This window comes from Capricornis sumatraensis, chromosome 4 (assembly GCF_032405125.1).
Source record: "Capricornis sumatraensis isolate serow.1 chromosome 4, serow.2, whole genome shotgun sequence".
Classification (NCBI taxonomy): Eukaryota; Metazoa; Chordata; class Mammalia; order Artiodactyla; family Bovidae; genus Capricornis; species Capricornis sumatraensis.
In genome coordinates, this window is record NC_091072.1 from 150,726,757 (window position 1) to 150,748,997 (window position 22,241).

The 22,241-nt window shown below is 56.0% G+C and overlaps 1 protein-coding gene across 3 annotated transcripts in view; it reads right to left on the reverse strand.

The window, feature by feature from the left end:
• Positions 1 to 22,241, reverse strand: part of TSPAN9 (tetraspanin 9) — a 187,538-nt gene that overhangs the window by 116,508 nt on the left and 48,789 nt on the right. Inside the window, exon 3 of one of the 3 annotated variants that reach the window (XM_068971615.1) lies at positions 18,662 to 18,814. The exons of the other annotated variants lie outside the window; for them this stretch is intronic. The gene's annotated coding sequence lies outside the window, so the exon portion shown is untranslated. The remainder of the gene's footprint in view (positions 1 to 18,661; positions 18,815 to 22,241) is intronic. 3 annotated transcript variants of the gene reach the window in all.

Sequence of the window (22,241 nt, forward strand, 5' to 3'; positions counted from 1 at the left end):
ACTGACGTAGCACTTACACTGTGTACGGGCTTCCCGGGTGGCGCGAGCAGTAAAGAACCCGCTTGTCAGAGCAAGAGACATAAGAGACGCAGGCTCAGTCCCTGGGTGGGGAGCTCCCCTGGAGAAGGAACTGGCAACCCACTCCAGTATGCTTGTCTGGAGAACCCCGTGGGCAGAGGAGCCTGGCGGGCTGCAGTCCACGGGGTCACAGAGTCAGACGTGACCGAAGCGACTGAGCATGCCCGCACGCACAGATGATTTACAGTATATGGCAGAATGTGCACAGGTTATTTGCAAATTCTATGCCATTTTATCAAAGGGACTCAAGCATCTGCAGATTTTGGCATCTGGGAGATTCCTGGAACCCCATCCCTGGATACCCAAGGGCAGCTGTACTGTACTTACTCCAGGTCATCAGCTAGACCTCCCCTCAGCTAGGGCCTTCTCGTCCAGAAAGTGGTCCCAGCGGGTCCAGGCTTGCTCCACTGCTCACCCATGGTCACATCCTCACGATGCTCTCGGTCCCTGGACTCTACTCGACTCTTAGAAGCAAAGTCCATCTCGCCCTGATTCCAGATTCTGGGAGACTGTCCTCTCCAGAGGTGGTGGGTGGGATCAGCACCCCCTCCTAACCACTGGCCCCCCTGTCCTGCAGGGAGTCACGCGAGAGGGTGCAGAGTGCCCAGCGCAGGGCCCCACGACAGGCTCTGGACCCTGGCACCCCCCACCCTGGACACCTGTCCCCTTCACAGTCACTCCTTCCAGAGGAGCATCCAGACACATCTGGAGCTCCCGATGCCTCGGGAAGGACAACAACCTGTTATTAACAGAGGAAAATGGGACCCGACACTGTCAGTGATCTGAAACCTCCCAGCTGAGGGAAGCTTTGTTTTTTCAATAAATAATAAATAACACAGGGTGTTTATTTCTCCAACAAGTCATATTTCTTAAGTACCACTAGGCTCGTACGTCAGGGCTATCATCCGGGGAAGGAAACAACGATACGGTGGCTTCAAGCCCTTCTCTCTCGCGAGGAGTTCACAGCACCTCATGCAGACCCGCTCCGTCGTCCCTCCAGCTATCAGCGGGCAGGGGACCGGCAACCCAGCTGCAGCAAATGCCCGCTGACGGCCCCAGGGGCCAAGTCCTTCCTCCTTGGCTCAGCCACCGCCCACATGGCCCCATCTCCAGTGCCCATTCTGCATCGGGCAGGGGCCCTGCAAATGATGACGCGGGCTCTTGCTCGAGACTGACAGACATTCCCGTCTCAGCACACACCCGACGGTGCACAGAGAACATGTCCTTCAAGACGGCTTGGTTAGTTCTAACCCCTGAGCAGCCTCCTCAGGAGGATCGACGAAGGACCTCCTCCAGCCAGGCACTTTCAGAACAGGGCGTCTCTGCTCAGGAGTGTCAACCATCACAGGACGCTTCCTACATCATGCTCCTTGTGCAGGTCATTCCCCTGCGTGTGATTTGTGGTCGTCCCAGGTGGCATGAGTGGTAAACAACCCGCCCGCCAACGCAGGAGACATAAGAGACACAGGTTCAATCCCTGGGTCGGGAAGATCCCCTGGAGAAGGAAATGGCACTCCTACTCCAGTATTCTTGCCTGGGAAATTCCATGGACAGAGGAGCCTGGCGGGGTCGAAAAAGAGCTGGACACGACTGGCCGCTAAGCACAGCACAAGGGGCCCAACATAACAAGTGACCCAGACACAACACAGAGAGCAGGGGCCACGACTGGCACCCTAATGGCAGGTATATTTCATTCCGGATGCATCGTGTTTTACATTTTTTTAGTTAGTTGCCAACAGTTAAAAATCAGATTTTACCCCTCAAGTCAGGGGTGCGGGCTTCCCTTGAGAAACGGAGGCTCGGGCAGTACCAGGCTGTTTCTGATGTGGCAGCAGGCCCTGGCCAGCAGGTGCATCCGCACAGTGGGGCGAGGCCTGTCTCACGCACCTGAGCCTGCAGCGCTGCGTCCAGTTTGGCTGGTGGAACCGAAGGTGCGCGGTGTTCACTTCCGACCACGAGCCCCCGCGGGTGAGCACTGGATCTACTTCTCTTGCTGTGGAAGGGCGGCCTCTTAGGAACCACTCAGAGTGAAACATACACAGTGCAAATCCACGCCCCTGGACAGCGGCTTCAACAACAAGCCTCCAAAATAGGGACTCCGCCTTCTAACTCACTGCCTTGGGTGGTTCCAAGGTCAGACTTAGACGAAGATCTGAGTCCTGTGTCTGCCCTCAGGCACCTGACTGCAGGCTGGCATTTCACAGCTCAGAACAAGATCTCCCATTACGCTGGGAAAGAGTGCCCGCTGTTTGACACATACAAGACGGGGAGAAACGGGGAGGGAGGTTTAAGAGGGAGGGGATGTGTGTATACCTATGGCTGATTCATGCGGATGTATGGCAGAAACCGACACAATATTATAAAGCAAGTATCCTCCAATTAAAAAAAATTTTAAAGGGAGGAGAGGCGAAGAAAAGGAGAGAAAGAGAAGAGACAGACACAGACAAACATACAATATTAATATATCAATGCATATTAATGCAGTTTTATTTGCAAGTACTATTAATGCATGATTATTTAGGTATATTAAAACCTGAACAAACCTAATGTCCAACAATAGGGAAATTGATAAAAACTCAAACTCAGCCACTTAAAAGTCTAATTGTAATGATTATGGGAGAATATTAAAGCAAACAGAATGAAAAAATCTACCCACATTATGACTGTAACCATGTAAAAATTATGTTTGCAACTAAGAACGGACTAAAGGCATGGTGGAAAATGGAAAGTTGATTTGTCAAGGTGGCAGGTGGCAGGTCTTTTCTCTCTGTCTCTTCCTTTGATTTGTATTCTTTTTGCACAGCATTATTTATACAAGAAGCAATTTTTTTAATACCCATCCCTCTCCTGATCCCAAATTGAGTGAGTACAGCCCAACCAGAGAGTGATGAGATCAGGCATGGCTCCTTTCCCCGGGAGTCCCTGGGGGTTACACACACAGGTCGAGCAGTGAAAAGCTGGGGGCTTCAGAGGAGACCCACCGCCCCCACTCTACAGGGTAAAGGGGAGTTCAGCTCCTCTGGCCCAGCTGACACCTTGGGGGCACCCTCTGCTGCTCTGCCATTGGTCATGGGTTCAGAACCTGTCTTCTGATTCCATGTCAGGAAAGAGAGGTTCTGGGGCCTCCAGACAGGCCTGTCCCTCACTCGCTCTTTTCTTTCCAATACACGCTTCACCATGCCCATCACTGTAGACTCAGGAGCCAGGTCTAGGGAAGGGGCTGGTAATTCAGAGCACAGGAAGCACCCAAGCACCTTCTAGAAGGCGGGCTCAGCTTAGCATCAACCCAGACTCCATGGAGAGCCTCCAGGTGAGGGCGGGCCTGAGGTTCTGGTCCTGTGGACACCAGAAGACCTGACCCCGCAGTGGTCAAGGGAGGGGGGACATGTGGGGTGTCCCCCTCTGCTGAGGGCGGTGGGATGGCAGCCGCCTCATGTTTGGTTAACCATGATGGAGAGCTGGGGCCTCGGAAGACAGAGAAACTCTGTTACCCGCACCATCCAAAGGCTCAGGCTCCCCGGGGAGCGATTTCCTGCTCTGAATTCCCGTGGGACCAAGAGCTGGAGAAGGAAAAGACTCCTCAAGGCAGCCCGCATCCACAGGGCGTCCCATTTGCAGGGGAAGGCGCTGAAACTCAATTGTCGGGCTTTCATTTTTCAGTCCCCAAGATGGCTTTTTTATTAAAAAAAGAAAGAAGGAAGGAAGGGAGGGAGGGAGGAGGGAGATTTCAGCCACTGCTGCCCCATTGGGTCCAGCCCCTGGGGTTGGCAGAGCAAGTGCCCAGGGATGGGGCCACGCTTCCTTACCAGCAAGGGTGGGAAGAGGGCAGCCACAAGGTCCGGCCATCAGGCCCACGGAGGGGCACTGGCAGCCCCTGGAGCTTGCCCAGCTGGTGGCATCTGCCAGGAGGGGAGGAGGTAGGGGCAGGCAGGAGAGGCGGGTGGCAGGCGGCCCCTCCTGTAAGCAATCCCCACGGGGTTATTTCCAGGCACTTTTTCCTGTGAGAAAAGAATGGGAGGAATGCGGCCCAGCCATTACCCAAATCCCCCCTCCCTGGTCCTCCGCGCCCTGATGTGCAGTTGTGGGGGGGCGGTGGGGGGGCCCAGCGCCAGGAATCGGCAAATCTGTTTCAGAAACTCCAACTGGCAGCGGACCCCAGGGACATAGGTAACGCCAGCCCCGGGCCTCCCGGAGGAAAGAGGGGCCAGGAACACTCCTGAACGTTTATAGCTCCTCAGGGATCTAAGCTCCAGGAAGCGCTAGCAACTGCAATCCAACTGTGTCCCTGGCCAGAGAAGCCGGCTGGAGACTGGAGCCGTGCTCGGGGAGGAAGGACTTCATTGGGAAAAAATGTTGACAGAGTTTCATGTGAGCGGAAGGACAAAGGCTTGGATGGGGGTGGGGGGCCTTCCTGAGAAACAAAACATGGAGCATTCCAGCAATCTGCATGGGGCTGTGTGGGGAGGATTGGGTTCAAAGCCCTGGATGAGGGGCCGGACTCCCCCAGGCAGGGCCAGGCCCAGGGTGAGGAAGGGGCAGCAGGCACCCCCCTGCAGTGCCTGAGCTTGCCACCCCCACCCAGCCCTGCAGTGGGAATTCGCTCCCGACCACCCCCACCACCCCACCCCACCCCACTCTACTCCCTCCCCGCGCCCCCCACCACCGCCCCCGCCGCTGGAAGCAGGGTTCAGAAAACTGAGGCCAAAAAACAATGCTGTCGTCACTCCAGAGACCAAATAAAATGGTGGAGAAGAAATTCGAGCATCTCCCGAGCCCCTGGCGTGGATCACGCACACGGTCCCCTCTAAGAGCCTGTAGTAAGCGGGCACGTCATTCTCACACTGCAAGCAAGAACCTGGAGTTCTGGAAATGGACCGACGGCATGTGGCTGGAACCGGGCCCGATGTATCATCTGCACACACCTCGGGGGTGCAGAGAGACCACACCCCACCACAGGCTACAAGGTGCAGTTTTTCCTAAAGGAAGCCCAGTCCCCTCCAGACCCCGCTCTCAACAACCACCACATAAGCCAGCTCACCCAGATGGCCTCAGTCAAGCCCCTTGGTCTCTGTGGGCCTCAGAGCAGGGGTGACTGAGGTTCCTTCTTATTCAATAGGTGTAAGAAGAGTGGGTAAGCCCCTAATTCTGGCCAAGAACCCGATCAGACCAAGGGGGCTCCATTCTGCCTGCACCCCTCCGCCCGGAGCCGCCTCCAGCATGCTGCAGACACTGGGTCAATGTCAGCGGGCCAAGTGGATGAATCCATGAACCGACAAGTGAAGAAGTGTCCTGGGAGTCGGGACCGCCCGCTCGGAAAGGAGCACTGGAAATATCTATTTGCCAGACTTCCCCCGAAAATGCGGAAGACCTGGACCGTCCCAAACCTCACTTTGCATTGAAATCATCTGGGAAGTTTGTCAAAACACAGATTCCTGCCCCACTGACGCAGTGTGAGACACGGATGTTCTGGGAGGGGTGTGGGGGGCCCAGGAGTCTGAATTATTCAAGGGCTCCCAGATGTCTCCAGCTCAATGCCAGGTCTGGAATCACGGATGTACGTTACTTGGCTGAAGCCCATTTGGTCCTGGAGCTGGGACCGGATGAGGCTAAGAAATCAAAACAAAAATAAATGACTCTTTCCTAGAGCTATTTTCCAAAGAGCTCAAGTCAACTTTCTACGCCAAGATGTTGTTTGCTACCTGTCGGAATGAAACGGGGTAGCAGTCCCTCTCTCCATTTTGTAGGTTGGCAAACTGAGGTCTGCCCAAGAAAGAGGGCTAACTCTACTTTTCACCCCCTGCCTTTAGCTCCTGAAGAATGCAGAGTACTAGAGCCTGTATTAAGGTATTGGAGACTCAGCTAAACTTCATGAGAAAGAAAGAACGAGGCCAGGCACACATTTGACTGCAGGAGAGGCTGATGCCAGGAATGATACCTGTGCCTCTCCTGCCCAGACTGGAGGATGTAGCCCACCTGTTTCTTGACAGCTGACATCCTCCCAGAGTCCCATCACATCAAACCATCAAGCGGGAGGAAGGAGACCTGTCCCCTTCATCTCCAGCCTGAGCCCACCTCCCCATCCTGAAGGTGGCGGGGTCATTCCCTGATTTGTGCACGAAACCATGCAGCAGCAGAGTCCCGGTGAGGTGAGGGAAGAATTCATCCCTATTCTCTTCAGTAAAAAAGTGGCCCTGCTGGGAGGATGAAAGCTGAGCCATCCACAGCCCACAGTTTACCCAGGAGCCCGGGGGTGGGCGTGGGGGGACACGCACCACCCCAGCCCCCTCCCTTGGCAGCTGGAGACTCCTCTCAGAGGCAGGGGCCAGAGTAGCCTCGGCTGGACACACCCAAGAGGCCCCCTCTTCCCCTGGCCCCCTCCTTCCTCCCAGCCCTGGATGAGATTGATGGAGCTGAGACAGCTGCAACAGCTGGACAGAGGGAAGCCCCTCCCGCTGCCTGGGCAGAGTCCAGCCAGAGCTGGAGAGAAAGGAGAGAGAAGGGGCCTCCACCAGGAGCCCCCTCCCACCTTGCCCCCTGCCCTCCTGGTCATCCAGGCGGCCGAGTGTCCCCAGATCCCCCCAGAGCAAAGCTGCACAGCAGCGGTCACACATCTGGGCCCTGGAGCAGGCAGCCCCACACTGCCTGGCTGTGTTCTATGCAAATGGACCACACCCTCCACCCGCGTGGGACTGGACTGGTTACACCTGGTACTGCAGGTAAATGCCCAGGTCCTGACCCCACCCAGCACGGGGAAGGGCCACACAATGACCTGTGGTGTGGAGGGCTGGCCTGGCGGTCAGCGGACAGTGGTTCTGTCATAAATTAAGCTTGCAACTCTCAACAAACTTGGGGTCACTCTTGGTTCCACTAAAAACCTTTGTGACTTTGATTTATCGTCGCCTTTGTCGCGAAATTTATCATTTTGCCTTGCAAAATGAGGATGACACTCTCTACTTTGTAGGGTGGCCCTTACTTAGATGGCTTCCCTTGTGGCTCAGACGGTAAAGAACCTGCCTGCAATGCAGGAGACCTGGGTTCAATTCCTGGGGCGGGAAGATCCCCTAGAGAAGGGGACGGCAACTCCCTCCCGTATTCTTGCCTGGAGAATCCCCATGGACAGAGGAGCCTGGCGGGCTCCAGTCGGTGGGCTCATAAAGGGAGGGACACGACAGAGCAACTAACCCTTCCACTTTGGATGGAGAGGAACCACACCGTGGTCTGCAACAGGCCTTCAGCTTCCTCATCAGCAAGAAGAGTGAGCTAGACTCGATGGTCTGTAGGTCTCCTCCAGTACCTATGAAACCCACTCAGCCCTTTGGCCAATAACCCTGGGATGTAGCCCCTTCATCCCTTTCCTCTAAGAGACCCACTCAGAACACTGCCCCTAGTTCTGCTGCGTCTCCCAGATAAATGCAGCCCTTCCCAACCCCTCAGCAGACCCCAACTCAATCTCCAGATGTGCCCAGATCAGACTCCCAAGGGCCACCCTTTCCCTGCCAAGCTATGCTCCCCGCACCTATGTAAGCCCCCCACACAGCTCAACACCTCACCAAGAGCACATCACCCACTCAGCACATCTCACACCAAAGGGGCCCCCCACCCCAGGGGTAGTAACACTGCAAGAGGAAACTCCTGATGGAGAACCGTCCTGTCCAATGCGGCAGCCACGAGCAACACGCGGCCACTGTCAAGGGAAGGCTAACTGAGCCTGAATAAAAGGGAAAATTCAGTCCTTCGGGTGCACCAGCCACACCTCAAATGCTCAGAGGCCATGTGGAACCGGTGACTGTGCCCTGGGCGGGGCGAGTGAGAACGTCTCCAACTCTGAAGCTCTGGTCAAGTAGATGCCCTTCTCCTCCCGGGCAGGACGGGACCAAGCTGCTCAGACGGAATCCAGAGGAAGTGTTGCGGGGTGGGCAGGGGGGTAGTGGGGGCAGGGGAGCAAGCGGGAGGGCAAACCTAGAGGGGAAGGGGCCGCTTCCCACTGCTTCGGGGGAGACACCGCCAGGATGGAGGGTTGCAGCAGACCCACCAGCTCGGCAAGGGTCTCCCTGGCCCCAGCACCTGGCAGCGGGCAGCAGGCAGCTGTCACACACACTTCATTTTTAGGATGCCTGGGGCGCTTGTCATTCTCTCCATCCCCTAGAAGACTCCTGGCCCGCCTCACGCGAGGTCTTCACTTTGCCTCAGAGCAGAGGCACCCTCCTGCCATCGTCCTACTGCCCAATTTCTGCTGAAGGATGTCCTGCAGAGAGCTGGGCTCCTCTGCTTCCATCCCAGACTCAAAAATACCTGGCTGCAAGCCCAGATGGAGGGGAAGGGAGGGGCAAAAGCTAGTTGCAATCGAGCTCCTACTATATTTGGGGGGGGCCTCTAAAATCACTGCAGACATTAACTGCAGCCATGAAATTAAAAGATGCTTGCTTCTGGGAAGAAAAGCTATGACAAATCTAGACAGCGTATTAAAAAGCAGAGACATCACTTTGCCAACAAAGGTCCATCTACTCAAAGCTATGGTTTTTCCAGTAGTCATAAATGGATGTGAGAGTTGGACCATAAAGAAGGCTGAGTGCCAAAGAACTGACACTTTTGAACTCTGGTGAAGACTCTTGAGAGTCTCCTGGACTGTGAGGAGATCAAACCAGTGAATCCTAAAGGAATCAGTCCTGAATATTCATTGGAAGGACTGATGCTGCAGCTGAAGTCCTAATACTTTGGCCACCGATGCAAAGAGCCAACTCATTAGAAAAGACCCTGACTCTGGGAAAGATTGAGGACAGGAGGAGAAGGAGACGACAGAGGGTGAGATGGTTGGATGGCATCAGTGACTCAATAGACATAAGTTTGAGCAAACTCCGGGAGATGGTGAAGGACAGGAAAGCCTGGCATGCTGTAGTCCATGGGGTTGCAGAGTCGGGCACGACTTAGCAACTGAACAATGAGAATATTCAAGGTACCACCAAGGTAGTTACTTTCACTTGCATTTTCCCACTTGATCCCCCAAAACTGCTGCAAGGTGAGCGCAGGTAAACCCATCTTCCAGATGAGGATGCTCAGGCTCAGAGAAGGTGAGTGACTCATGCGGGTTTGTTAAGGGTCACAGTCTGAACACAAACCCAGAATGTCTGATTCCAAAGCTTAGGGCCTACTACCCTTCAGAGGCTATGGGGTCTAGACAACAGTGCAGGAAGAGGGGCCCTGCCATTCCTCTGCCAGGAAGGCCGCAAACACACAAGTAGGAAGGGCATGACCCAGGGCTTCTTGAGTTTCTGGCCCAAGAGAGCCCAGAACCTCGGGAAGGCCCTGGCTGTGAAGAGATGAAGAGAGCCGCACAGCGGGATAATGAAGGGGCAGGGAGGCAGTGCGGGGGCAGAGAAACAAAGTCATGAAGAGAGGCAGGCGCCCGGGAGTATTCCAGGTGCCATAAATTAATCCAGCAACACTATGTCCAGGGCCTACCTTCCTCTCTGTTAGACATCAGGTCCTGAATGAAATTTACTCACCTTGTTCATAGCACAGAGCCTGGTGCACAGCAGGGGTGCGTGCGTGTGTGTGTGTGTGTGTACCTGTGTGTGTGTACCTGTGTGTGCGTACCTGTGTGTGTGTGTACCTGTGTGTGTGTGTACCTGTGTGTGTGTGTGCCTGTGTGTGTACCTCTGTGTGTGTGTGTGTGTACCTCTGTGTGTGTGTGTGTGCGCGCGCGCTTAGTCACTCAGCTGTGTCTCACTCTTTATGACCTATGGACTGTAGCCCGCCAGGCTCTCTGTCTATTGCATTTTCCAGGCAGTCCTGGAGTGGGTTGCCATTTCCTCCTCCAGGGGATCTTCCTGACCCAGGGATCAAACCTGCGTCTCTTTTACTGCCTGCCTTGGCAGGTGAATACTTAACCACTGTGTCACCTGGGAAGCAAGTTCTCAAAAAATACCTGTAGGAAAGACAGAGAGGTGGACAACATGACAAACAGAATGTCCAGAGGGAATATATACAGAAAAGTCCTCTTTCCTACCTTTTCAGAGGCCACCTCCTCCAAGAAGTCTTCCTGACTGCAGGGCCAGCTCAGCTCTGAGACCTCAGGTGGGGAGAGCCACATTCTGCCATGCCGGGCCACGGTTGCCCCTTTGCCATCAGCCACAACCCAGTCACCACTCTCTCAGTGACCACAGATCATAAATCTCGGTGATGTCAGAGCCCAGAGACCGCAAAGGTCATCTGGTCCACTGTTCGCAAATTATGGACGAGGAGACTGAGGCCAGCAAGGGAACTGTCCTGCCCGGGCACACAGCTTCTAAGTGGAGAGAGTTCCGTGCCCGCACCAGCAGGAGCTTGATCGCAGAAGCTCACGCCAAGCCCCGAGGGCCTGCAGCTTGCCTGGGGGACCAGGCCCGGTGCCCGCAGCCCATCTGTCTCTCCAGCCTGCCAAGAGGCCTCCCCTCCCGTGTACCCATGTGGATGAAGCCCACCGTGGGTGATTTCAGAACACTGCACCATGGGGAGGTGATGCTGGCCCCAGCTCCGGGCCTTTAATTTCCGATCTCCCAGCCTGACACCCCTAATGTCCGAGCCCTCACTGCTGAGCCCCGTGTGGTCATACATCACCTTGGCCGGTGCCAGCCATGCCTCCCCCCAGCCATCTGGACACGAACACGAGGAGAGAGCAGGACAGGATGATCCTGGCTGAGAGGATGGCTGGGATGCCAAGGACACCTGGTCCCTGCCCTTCCTGACCTCGCTATGCACATGCCATTGGCAAACGGGGCTTGGCATGTTTATCTTTTCCCAGGACTCAGTTTCCCCATAAGCAGTGGGAATCTCCAGCCCCCAACTCAGTGAGATACTGTGAGATGGGGGTGCCCTTACCCCCGGATATAAAGAAGGCCACCCCATGGTCCCTTGGACTGCAAGGGATCAAACCAGTCAATCCTAAAGGAAATCAACTCTGAATATTCATTAGAAAGACTGATGCTGAGGCTGAAGCTCCAACGCTTTGGCCACCTGATGCGAAGAACTGACTCATTGGAAAAGACCCTGATGCTGGGAAAGATTGAGGGCAGGAGGAGAAGGGGGCGACAGAGGATGAGATGGTTGGATGGCATCACCGACTTGATGGACACGGGTTTGAGCAAACTCTAGGAGATCGTGAAGGACAGGGAAGCCTGGAGTGCTGCAATCCATGGGCTCACAGAGTCAGACACGACTGAGCAACTGAACAACAACAACCTGTAGGATAGAATACACATCCGTGATCCTTACTACACAACACATATCCATGCATATGTTATATAGTGTATAATTTAAAAAATAAATACTGTGACTCTAATGATAAAAGACCACTTAATAAGTTAGCAAATAAATAAAAGAAGGAAGAAAGGAAAGAGAAGGGCCAGCTCTTTCCAGAGAATTCCAATTAACCAGTGTAGTGGAAATGAGGAAAATAGGAAATGAACATTAGGCAGACACCACAATAATAGCTACTGCAGGAAAGAACCACTGATAGACGCTAAAATTAGTGAGTAAAAGTTGGAGGATAAACAGGATATTTGTATAGTCTCAACGCACCTCCCCACAAGACGTCTATTCATTACCAAGAGAAAAAGAGTAACTTCACAGAAGAGCTGCCTGGCCAGCATCACCTTGTCTAAGCATCGAGGTTAACATCAGCAGCGATAAGACATGCTGGGACTTCCCTGGCAGTCCAGTGATTAAGAATTCGCCTTTCAACTCAGGGGACTCCAGTTCGATCCCTGGTCAGGGAACTAGGATCCCACATGCCAAGGGGCAACTGAGCACATGCACCACTACAAAGACCCAGTGCAGCCAAAAAAAAATACCGATGAGTGCGCCCCGTGGCTCAATGCACTGAGGACCCAGCCCCCCAACTGCAGCATCCTTGCCAAAAATGCACAACCTCACCCCAGTCATGAGGAAATGCCAGCCTCCTACAAAGTAACCATCAAGGCCACAAAAGGGAAAGAAACAGCAGAGCATGGTCATGGGTTGGAGGAGCCTCAAAAGAGACATGACAATTAAATGCAAGGTGGGGTCTGGGAACAGCAAAAGGATGCTGGTGGGAAAACTCAAAGAAACTCTTCAGTTGAGTTAATGACAGCACACCAATCTGGATTCCTACTGGGGCTGGTTATGTAAGATGTTTACAATGAGCCAAAAAACAAAAGAAAGAGGGTGTCGGTGTGTGTGCAAGCCGCACGCATGCACGCTCCGGGGAACACGGGTGCAACAGTGCCCACAACCGTACAGGAGAGCAGGGGGGGCGGGGGCAGGGGGCCAGGGGCAGGGCCTCTGGCTGCTGGAGCCGGCGTGCTGAGCCTCCAATCCGATTCGCACAAAAGGATTACTAGATTACATTCTCCGCTGCCGGCAGCTGTCCCTGTCAAATAAATAATCATCGCCTTACATGTATAGATCACCTTTCATCCTGCAGCCCTTTCCTACGGTGGCGAGGACCAGCCTGGGAACCCACTCAGCCCTGCCCAGGGAAGGCGGGAGGCGGGAGCCACCCCGAACCCCACGTGGCTCCCAAGGAAGGAGGGTTGGGACTCCCGTCAAAGAAGGGAAACTCAGCTACTAAGAGGGGAGAATGGGGTGGGTATGTGGTTGTGTGTGTGCTGGGGTGGGGAGTGCTCCAGAAAAGGCCGGGCAAGGGACAGAGTGGCAGGCGGCAGGCCCCCTAGAAGGGCACGCGCTGAGAAGTGTCGACCCAGGAGCAGCAGTCAGCAGCTCTCAGCCTCCAGAAAGTGTGGGCCAGCCCCTTCCCCATCCGTGAAGCGCACCTCTCACAGGGCCCTGGGAGCATCCACCCCCATGTCAGCTTTGGCATGTCGTCTGAAACCACAACTTTTATATATATTTATTTATTTATTTATTTAGCTACTCCAGACCTTAGTTGTGGCATGTAGAATCGTTAGTTGCAGCATGTGGGATCTAGTTCCCTGATCAGGGATCAAACCCGGGGCCCCTGCATTGGGAGAGCAGAGTCTTAGCCACTGGACTCCCAGGGAAGTCCCCTGACACCACATCTTGCTATTCACCTGCCGGCCACATGGGACAGGCCAGACAAGGGCCAGATGGAGAAAGTGGGCGTCAGGCATGGTGGGAAATACAGGGAAACAGCTGGTCCTGAGGAGAAGGTCCTTAGCCCCCAACGTGGATGAGTGCCACCAGCCCCTGCTGAGCAGCATGGGGAGGCCCCCTGTGCCCGTCGCCCACCCAAGGCAGTGACTTGTTCGTGTGCAGGGCTGTTCTTCCAACAGCTGCCCTGTAAGGTCTGCAGAGTGGGCCTGGGCTGGGCCAGGGGGCAGGGAGGGACGCCTTCAGACACCCAAGCACCTAAGACAGGGTGTTGGAGCCACCCAGGCCCCGCTGGGCAGGCATGTGTGCACGGGAAGGTCAGGTCAGAACCGCGCCAGGCAGGCCAGGGGCAGGTGAGTGAGCAGCGGAAACGCCGTGATCACCTGGGAGGACAAGGTCACACAAAGTTTCCTCGAGCAAGCAGGGCTCCAGCTGAACCCCGAAAGACACGTGGGACCCTGAGGAGTAGAGTCAGGGCAAAGGGGAGGGGAGGGGAGGGGAGCTGGCAGAGACGCCAGCATGCTCTCCGGGCAGGCTGGGCATCCATCACTGCGGTGGTGGGGGCCGGGCGGGCTGGAAAAGCCATCTGGAGCGAGGCTGACGAGAGCTGGGGCAGGGGCTCTGAGCTCAGACCCCCTGCAAGCCCCTCAGAGCGGGCACGCTGCCTTGGCACTGAGAGAGCCGGAGAAGCTGAGCCAGGGAAGGTCTTGGCACCAAGGAGCAAGCCTTCAGGGGACAGGTTGAGAGATTTTTGCAAACGTTCTCCTTCCCTTTTACATTCCACATATAGGAGATGTCATATGATATTTCTCCTCCTCTGTCTGACTTACTTCACTCAGTATGATGCTCCCTGGATCCATCCATGTGGCTGTGTGTGTGCTCAGTCGCTTCAGCTGTGTCTCACTCTTTGTGACTCCATGGACTGTATAGCCCGCCAGGCTCCTCTGTCCATGGGGTTTCCCAGGCAACAATACTGGAGTAGATTGCCATTTCCTTCTCCCCCTCAGCCTCCTGTACAGCATCCCAAACCCCCTCCTGTGAACCCAGACACCCCCTCTCCCCAGGGCTTCCCTGTGGCCTCCTCCAGCAAACCCTGAAACTCTCTGAGTCCTTACCCGACACCCATCCAAATGTCCTTCTCGTCTTCCAAATAAAACCCCAAATTTCTCCTCAGCCCCCCACCATGCACCTCCAAACCTCCACTGGCTCACATGAGTAAGCCCACTCTCCCCTCTGTCCTTCCCAGGAACCTAGTGTTTCCTTGTGTCATCACCCAGGGGACCTCAAGGAGCCATCTGCTCTCCCAGCCTAACCTCAAACCATCCCCACATCCTCCCAGCACAGACCCCAAGCTCCCTGCTAACTTTCCATGCCTACAAACCTTCCTCATTCCAAGTCCCCTCAGAATTATTGAACTTTCCCTGAGCCTGCATCCTCAAAGTTGAGCCTGTTCTCAACTTCCCACATTAAGTCTGAGCCTGCAGCTTCTCCCAAGAAACCCCCGAGTTTCTTCCCAGGATGCAGGCAGGTTCGGATGCTGAGCGCAGCGCTTCCCAACCAATCGGTGGCAAGTGCCAGGCCTTTCATTTCCGGTCCATCCTTGGCCCTGAGGTGGTCATGCTCGGAAGGGACAATCCCAGCTTTCACCCCTGGAGCCGCCTGGAGAGTCCAGCAACATCCAAACTGGCCGACGCCCTGTTCCACAAAAGACAAGTCCTTCAGCTTCAAGGAAAAGTCCCAAAGAATCTATTTGGTTCCAGCCACCAGGATCCATGACCCCTCCTCCACGCTTTCCCCAGGAAACAGCGCACTACCCTAAGACAGCCACGTCAACCACTGCAAATAGTTCCCTCTATTTCTACACTTTTTTATTTTTATTTATTTATTCAGTCACGCCGCACGGCTTGTGGGATCTTAATTCCAGGACCAAGGATGGAACCCAGACCCTTCGCAGTGAGAGCATAGAGTCCCAACCACTGGTAGCATGCTAGGCGCTCAGTCATGTTCGACTCTTCGCGACCCCATGGACTGTAGCCCACCAGGCTCCTCTGGCCACGGGGATCTCCCAGGCAAGAATACTGGAGTGGGTTGCCATTTCCTTCTTCAGAGGATCTTCCCGACCCAAGGATCAGGCCTGGGTCTCCTGCACTGCAGGCATATTTTTTTACCATCTGAGGACCCCCAGGGAAGCCCCACTGCAAACATCTCTGCATGTGTACTTTCTACTCGGGACCTACGTCACCATCATCAGCGCTGGCCCACAGGCCCCACTTTAAGTAGCACTAGCTTAGACGATCTTTCCCTCTTAGACTGTTCTGGTGGAGGCCCCGAGAGGCCCTTCCACAGCCCAAACAAGTCACTTCCCCAGGTGTGGCTAGCCAAGAAGCGGGTGGTCCAGGGCAGATGTCCACGGGACCAGCTAGAATCCACTGTCCCCTTGCTTCTGGGGAGATGTGGGCACAACAGTCTGAGCCTGGTGGGCTGGCCTGGGGATTGGAGGGTCACCCCCCGGAGAGGGAGAATTAAATCCACCGGGGGCTGTGGCAGGCCCTGAGGCTGCAGACCCTGTCCAGGGATGTCAAGGGAGGCAGGCTAGAGAGAGTCCACTGCCTGCAGGTTGTCCCATGACGCAAGCCGGGGCCCCCAGGAGGAAGCCCCTCCCACTGCAGGGTGGGGGACACCAGGGGGCAGGCTGGCCTCAACTGCCGAGCAGAGGAGGGAAGGTGCGAACAGAGAAGGGAAATCTAATTACAACCAGTTCCTGCCCCGCCACCTGCTAGAAACCACAGCTCGTCCAAGACTTGGACGGAAGGATCTCTAATGACATGGCCCAAGCGTCTCTCCCCGCAGCCGCCGGATAAAGGGAGGGGCCAGCTGAGCCTCCTCCACCCTGAGCAACCCCCCCAAGAAAGAGACTCCTGGAGCTGAAACCCGAGCAGATGCCAAGGGGCAGTGGGAGGCGATTTACAGCCGGGAAACCGAGCACTCTGGCCAGATGTGGGCCTTGGGGAGGGCGGGAGGGGCTCAAACGCACGTGTGCACAGAACGGGGTGCAGAGGCCCGGGGCGCCGGACTCTGGTGGGGCTGGGGTCCAGCTCTGCCTGCCCAGAGAGCAGGGGAGGGGGCTGAGGGCCTGCAGGGCTGGAGGACTGGATCAGGGTCAGCACTGGAGGGGGTGGGCAGACGGGCGTGATGAGAGGCATGGAGGGATGAGAAGCAAAGCGAAAAAGGTAGGCGGAGCAAAGCAGAAGGAGCAGCCAGGAGTGGTGAGCCCAGGGCAGGGGCCCCCAGGAGCGCACGGCAGGCTAGACGCTGAGGCCTCTGCCCTCTGGCCAATAGGCCCCTGGACGGCCCCTGAATCCCGAGACTAGAGGAGGCGCTGTGGGGGAACCAACCAGAGTCAAGGCTGCCTTTGCTTCTCCAACCCCAGACAGAGCCGGGTCTTCCTCCACCCTGGCCTGGCCGATGGGCCAGGCCCCCTAGGACCCTGCCACACCCACCAACCCCCTCAACAGGTAGAGGGGCTGCCCCAAGGTGGGAGCAGGATGGAAATTCACTCCATCAAGTCCGCTCTCCAGAGTGGGATGTGCTGGGCACTGCCCACCTGCAGATGGCAGGTGGACTCCGGGACACGAGCAGGAAGCCGAGGCCCAGAGAGGGCAAGGGCCCAACCCAGATCACACAGCAGTCGGGGGGAGCAGACCCTAGACCCCTGACTCCCAGCTCCATGCTCTCCCTGCTCCCTGCCTTCCTCTGGGCCCCAATTCAAGGAAACTAACCTGTCCCCTTTTTCAGAGCATCGTGGGGTGGGGGGGAAGGAGGAGGTGAGAGGAGGAGGGAGGAAGCCAGGCCTCCAAAGAGCTGAATGCAGAAATCCCTGTGACAAAGGTGGAATTATTTCCCCTGGAAAAAAATTAATAAAAGGCCTTCCCTTAGCAGACCCCAGGGGTCCTGGGCTGGAAGCTGATGTAATGTGGAGAGGAGAGGGCCGCCCCCCACCCCCAGCAAGCCCCGCCAAGAGACAAGGGGAGGCTGCAGCTGGAGTTGCAGGAGAGGCCACGCCCACTGAGCAGGGTGCTGGGGTCCCGATCCCCGGCAGCAGAAGCCTCTGGACTGGCAGCCCAGGGGCTGGCAATCACATTGGACCCAAACCTGGGCATGTCAGGGCATCGAGGGGGCGGTGTCTCCTGGCAGAACCCACAGAGTGGGAGCCCAGGAGGTGGGAGGCAGGAGGTGGTGCTCTGGAGAGCTGGGGTTAAGACAGCAACTGGTTCCTCCCTCGAGGAGTAGTGGGGACCCAAGGGGCCTCACGTGGGCACCATCTCCCCATCAGCGCCCGTCACTCCGTTGCTATAGTTCTGATAAAGCTGACTGGGACATAGCAGCCCCACACCTGCACCCAAAGAGATCAGGGGAGGTGGGGATGAAGACCAGAATCGCGAGAAGACCCAACCTGGAGCAGAGAAAAGGCAAGAAGGAGCCAGAGCCGCCCCTACAGCTGCCCTGAGGTTGGCAAGGGCTGCCCTGAGCAAAGCCCAACCGGAAAGGGGTCCCAGCAAGGCCCCCTGGCTTCAGATGAGCCCAGAGCAAGGCTGAGAACGCAAAAAACCAACAGGAAGTTGATTCCAGCATAAGAACACCCCTCCTGGCCCAGGCCCTCAGGGCAGGATGCCAGCGGAAAGTTCTGGCAGCTCCACAGTCCAAAGTGTGAGTCAGGACCGCGTCACGATCAACCTGCCCTCCACTCCATACGATGGGTGGGATGCTTGGAGGAGGCGGCAGGGCGCAGTGGCCAGGCAGCCCCCCCCACACACACACCTCATCTGCACCCCCTCCTCCAGTCCCTGTTCCTCACAGGTTGGGCTCCCTCTAAGAGAGGCGCTGGCTGGGGCTGCAAGGTAACAGGACAGGTGTCCTAACAGTCATCCTGATCGAGCGAATCTTCCCAATCCCACATCCTCCCTGCCGCCCAGCATACAAGGTGCTTCATTACAAAAAGAAACAACAGTTTGTGCAACACAGTGTGTTCAAAACAAAAGGACCCTGGGCTTGGAATCTGGTGCATGGGGCCAGCACCTTGCCTTTTTTTTTTTTTTTTTGCAGCTTTTAGGATCTTAGTTCTCCAACCAGGAATCAAACCCAGGTCCATAGCAGTGAAATCGTGGAGTCCTAAGCACTGGACCACCAAGGAAACCCCTGGCAGTCTGTCTCTGAAGGGCACGCCCTCCCCTTCTCTGGGCCTCTCAACTGTAAAAGGAGACAGCCCCGTACCCAACAAGGGGCCACTGGGCAGACCGAGGGAGTGCACGCTGTCGAGTGAAGTGCTAGGCGCACAGCCACCATCAGCAGCCTGTGACTCACGCTGGAACCAGTCTCAGAGCTGCGGCCTGACCCAAAGCCAGTGCAGGTGAGGAGAGCATGTGAGCCAGGGGGAGTGGAGCAGAACCCCCTCCATCCCCCCGCCAGAGTGCTACATGGACCAGTGTTCGTACGGCACCTGTCCTGGCCTGTGCCGTGTCCACCGCACACACCACCACAGCATCCGGCCACAGCAGCAGATTCCACTTGGGGGACTCCGCCAGGAGCAGCTAGACTTCCTCGGTGACCCTGGATCTCAGCTTCCAGTCGCTCTGAGGCACTAACCCCCAGCCTGGGACGTAGGACAAAATGAAAGTGTTAGTCGCTCAGCTGTGTCCACCTCTTTGTGACCCCATGGCCCATAGCCTGCCAGGCTCCTCTGTCCAGGGGATTCTCCAGGCAAGAATACTGGAGTGGGTTGTCATTCCCTTCTCCAGGAGATCTTCCCAACCCAGGGATCGAACCCAGGTCTCCTGCATTGCAGGCAGATTTTTTACCATCCGAGGCACTAGGGAAGCCCTAGGGACAGAGGACAATTCTTTCCCAAGTGGGAGCACTGAGAAGCCACCTCCTGTCACTGGGCTGTCTGAGCTGAAATGGTCACTTCTCAGGAACGTGTGCGGGAGAGCCAGCTGCCTTGGCTTCACCCTGGAACCAGTGAGACAGGGAATCAGAGAGTCCCTGTGCCAGCCAAGAAGTGATGCCAATCCACCCCAGAGCAAAGGGCTTGACCTAAAACCACATGGAAGACAAATTGACAAGCTTCCTGCTGCCATCTAGTGGCCACAATACACAAGCGCGGGCAAGGCGCCAGAAGGCCACCAGCAGGCCTCGGTAACCAATGGTCAGCCCTGGACGCCTGAACGAGAGGGAAGGACCAGCTCTGGGAGGCAGACCCAGCAGAAAGGGCTGGGGAAGGAGTATGGTTCATTCTCCACATAAGAGATAAAAATGGTGTGCCAACGGGCCAAGGCGCTGCCCAGGCCCTGAGAACGAGCCCAGGACCTTCCTGTGTGCCTGTCCTCCCTCCCGCTGGGTCTGGGCAGCCTGCACTCTGGTCACTGTCATCTCTGCAGCCCCAGCTCTGCCAGGCTCCTCGTCATGCGGCTCCCTCCCCTCTCTGCTACAGCCGGGCAGTCTGCCGTGCAAAGGTTCTCCCACCGTACACATCACCCTCGGTTCGTGCTCCCACGCTGGATAGTGGCCACTGGACTGTATGTCCACCTCTCCCACTGGATACAGTGCCCTCCCCACCAGCTCTCAGCTAGCAGTTACACCTACAGGGCGGCAGAGCCAAATTGCATCTCAGCCCCAAACACTTCTCTCCCTCCCTCTTGCAAGACGCAGGGCCGGTCCCAAACCTGCCAGGCCAAGTCCAGGGCCCTGTACCCAAATCTCCCTCCGTTCCTCTAAAAGGCCCATCTGTGAGCCTCCTGCCTCAGGGACCCTGCCCCTAGAAGCTGCAGCCCCAAGCAGAAGCGGGCACCCAGATACCAGGCTGGGTGTCGGACGGACAGAGCACCAACCGGAATCAGGAGTCTGGGCTCCAGTCTCGACTGGCCCTTAACTAACTTCATGACACACCTAGAGAGTTGCTTCTTACAGCCTTATGACTTCCTTATCTGTAGCATGAAGGATCATTTCTTGGGTCTCTTTTGGGTCAAAAAACTCCATGACAGTAATTTATACTCATGTGTCAAGGACCAGTAATTTACCTGTGTGACTGTTCCCAAGAGCCCGTGAGACCCTCAGCCTGAGCAGAGTGGGGAGCCTCAACCCACCACCCATTCATTCTTACAATACAAACACACTGAGCACCCGGGCGCTGGCGCTGGGATCACTATTTTTAGTGCTGTGACCTGCTTAGCTCTGCTCTGGCCACAGGGAGAAAGGCCAACGAGGAAGGTCAAGGACCGATGCTGAGCTGACGCAGGCAAAGCGGGGGAAGGAACGCGGTCCCCGGGCCGGGCACTCACACCGCACCTTCTCGGCCATGCTTCAGTGCTAACTCCTCGAGACAAGCTAGGCCTTGACTTCGTTATAATTGACGAGACTGGGGCCCAGGGAGTCACCTACATTCGCCCAAAGGGACACAGGCAGTGAGTGCAGAGTGGGGACTGACCCAGGGCAGCTGCGGCTCTCACTCTGTGACTGAGACCAACATAAATGGCAGGGCCCTGTGTGGCCCTCAGTCCATCCATCTTCCTGGTGTCTGCCTCCTAAGAGCCTTCACCCTCCTCACTCAAGGTTTTCCCTCCCGCTCCCCCTCATTCAAGCCCCACCTGGGGAGGAAAATTCCAACTGCTGTCTGGCTTTTAAGAAGCATCACTCCGGTGCACACCTGAACCCTTTCTCTTTGATACACTCAGCCTAATGGTGTTATTTATCCTGCATGTGTGCTGAGTGTTCAGTCAGTCAGATGGGTCCAACTCTTCTGCAACTCCATGGATTGTAGCCCACCAGGCTCCTCTGTGCATGGGATTCTCCAGGCAAGAATCCTGGAGTGGGTTGCCATGCCCTTCTCCAGGGGGATCTTTCCAACCCAGGGGTCGAACCTGAGTCTCTTACATTTCCTGCTCTGGCAGGCAGGTTCTTTAACCACTAGCACCACCTGGGAAGCCCTATTTATTCTGGAGCTGCCCTTAGATGTGAGAAAATGAATGCGCCGGAAGGAAAGGCCTTGGCGGATCCACAGTCCACACCAGCTTTCACCTGCAGCTCCCCCTGGGAAGGGCACTGGGGTGGGGGGTGGGCTTGGAGATGGGGTCTCTCACATTTTACTCAATTACTCCGTTGTTATTTTATTTTTGCAGCAAACCAAATTTTCATATACTAACCAAGTCATCATTTAAAGGAAACGCTCTGTGCACACAGATCAATGGCAGACGACCACACCCTGCACTTGCGAGAAAAGGGCCCGAGGCAACGAGGCAGGCAGGCCAGGTCTCACCAGACAGGCCCTAGAGCAGGAAGTGATCTTAGTCTTTCCAGGATGGGCCGGGTCTCTAATTCAGAGGCAGATGCGAGAGTGGTTTCTGGAACACAGGCACAAACTCTCTGCCCCCCAAAATACCTCCTCCATCTGCTCAGCCATGCCTGGAATTCCATCACCAAGGGGCAGTCTTTGATTCCTCGGTCAGAAATAGGCCTGAAACTGTAAACCCACCCCGGAGATGCAAAACGGCGCCTTCAAGTCACACTTGGAGGGAACGAGGTTCCTGGACTTGAGGAAGCCAGGCTCTTAGGAGGCTCTCAGAATAATCCCACGGACAAGAGAGGGATGCTCCGGCTAGGGGCTGTCATGGCCGGACGGATTAGTCCCTGCCCACAGACGAGGGGGCGGGGGAGTTGTGTGCCAGGCTGTCCTCACCCCGACCAGGCTGGAAGAGAGAGCCGGGGCCCAAAAGTGAGAAGGATGAGGCAGAAACAGCTGGGACCAGCTGGGAGGAAAGAGTCAGAACCTGAGGGGCCCCAGGAGCTGGAGCAAAGGATGGCGCCATTCAGAGGGGACCGGGGAGAGACAGCAGCGCTTCTGGAAAGAGTGAAGTGGGACCTCCATCCCCATAGAGGGCCGCCCTGGGATCCAGGGGTCATGAACAGGGACGAGACTAATGAGGCCACGCTTGGAAAACCATGAACAGAATGGTCTCAGGAAGACCTAGGAACTGGGTCAAGAGAAAGCGGGAATGTTAAAACTGCAGGAGAATGCTCGATGTCGT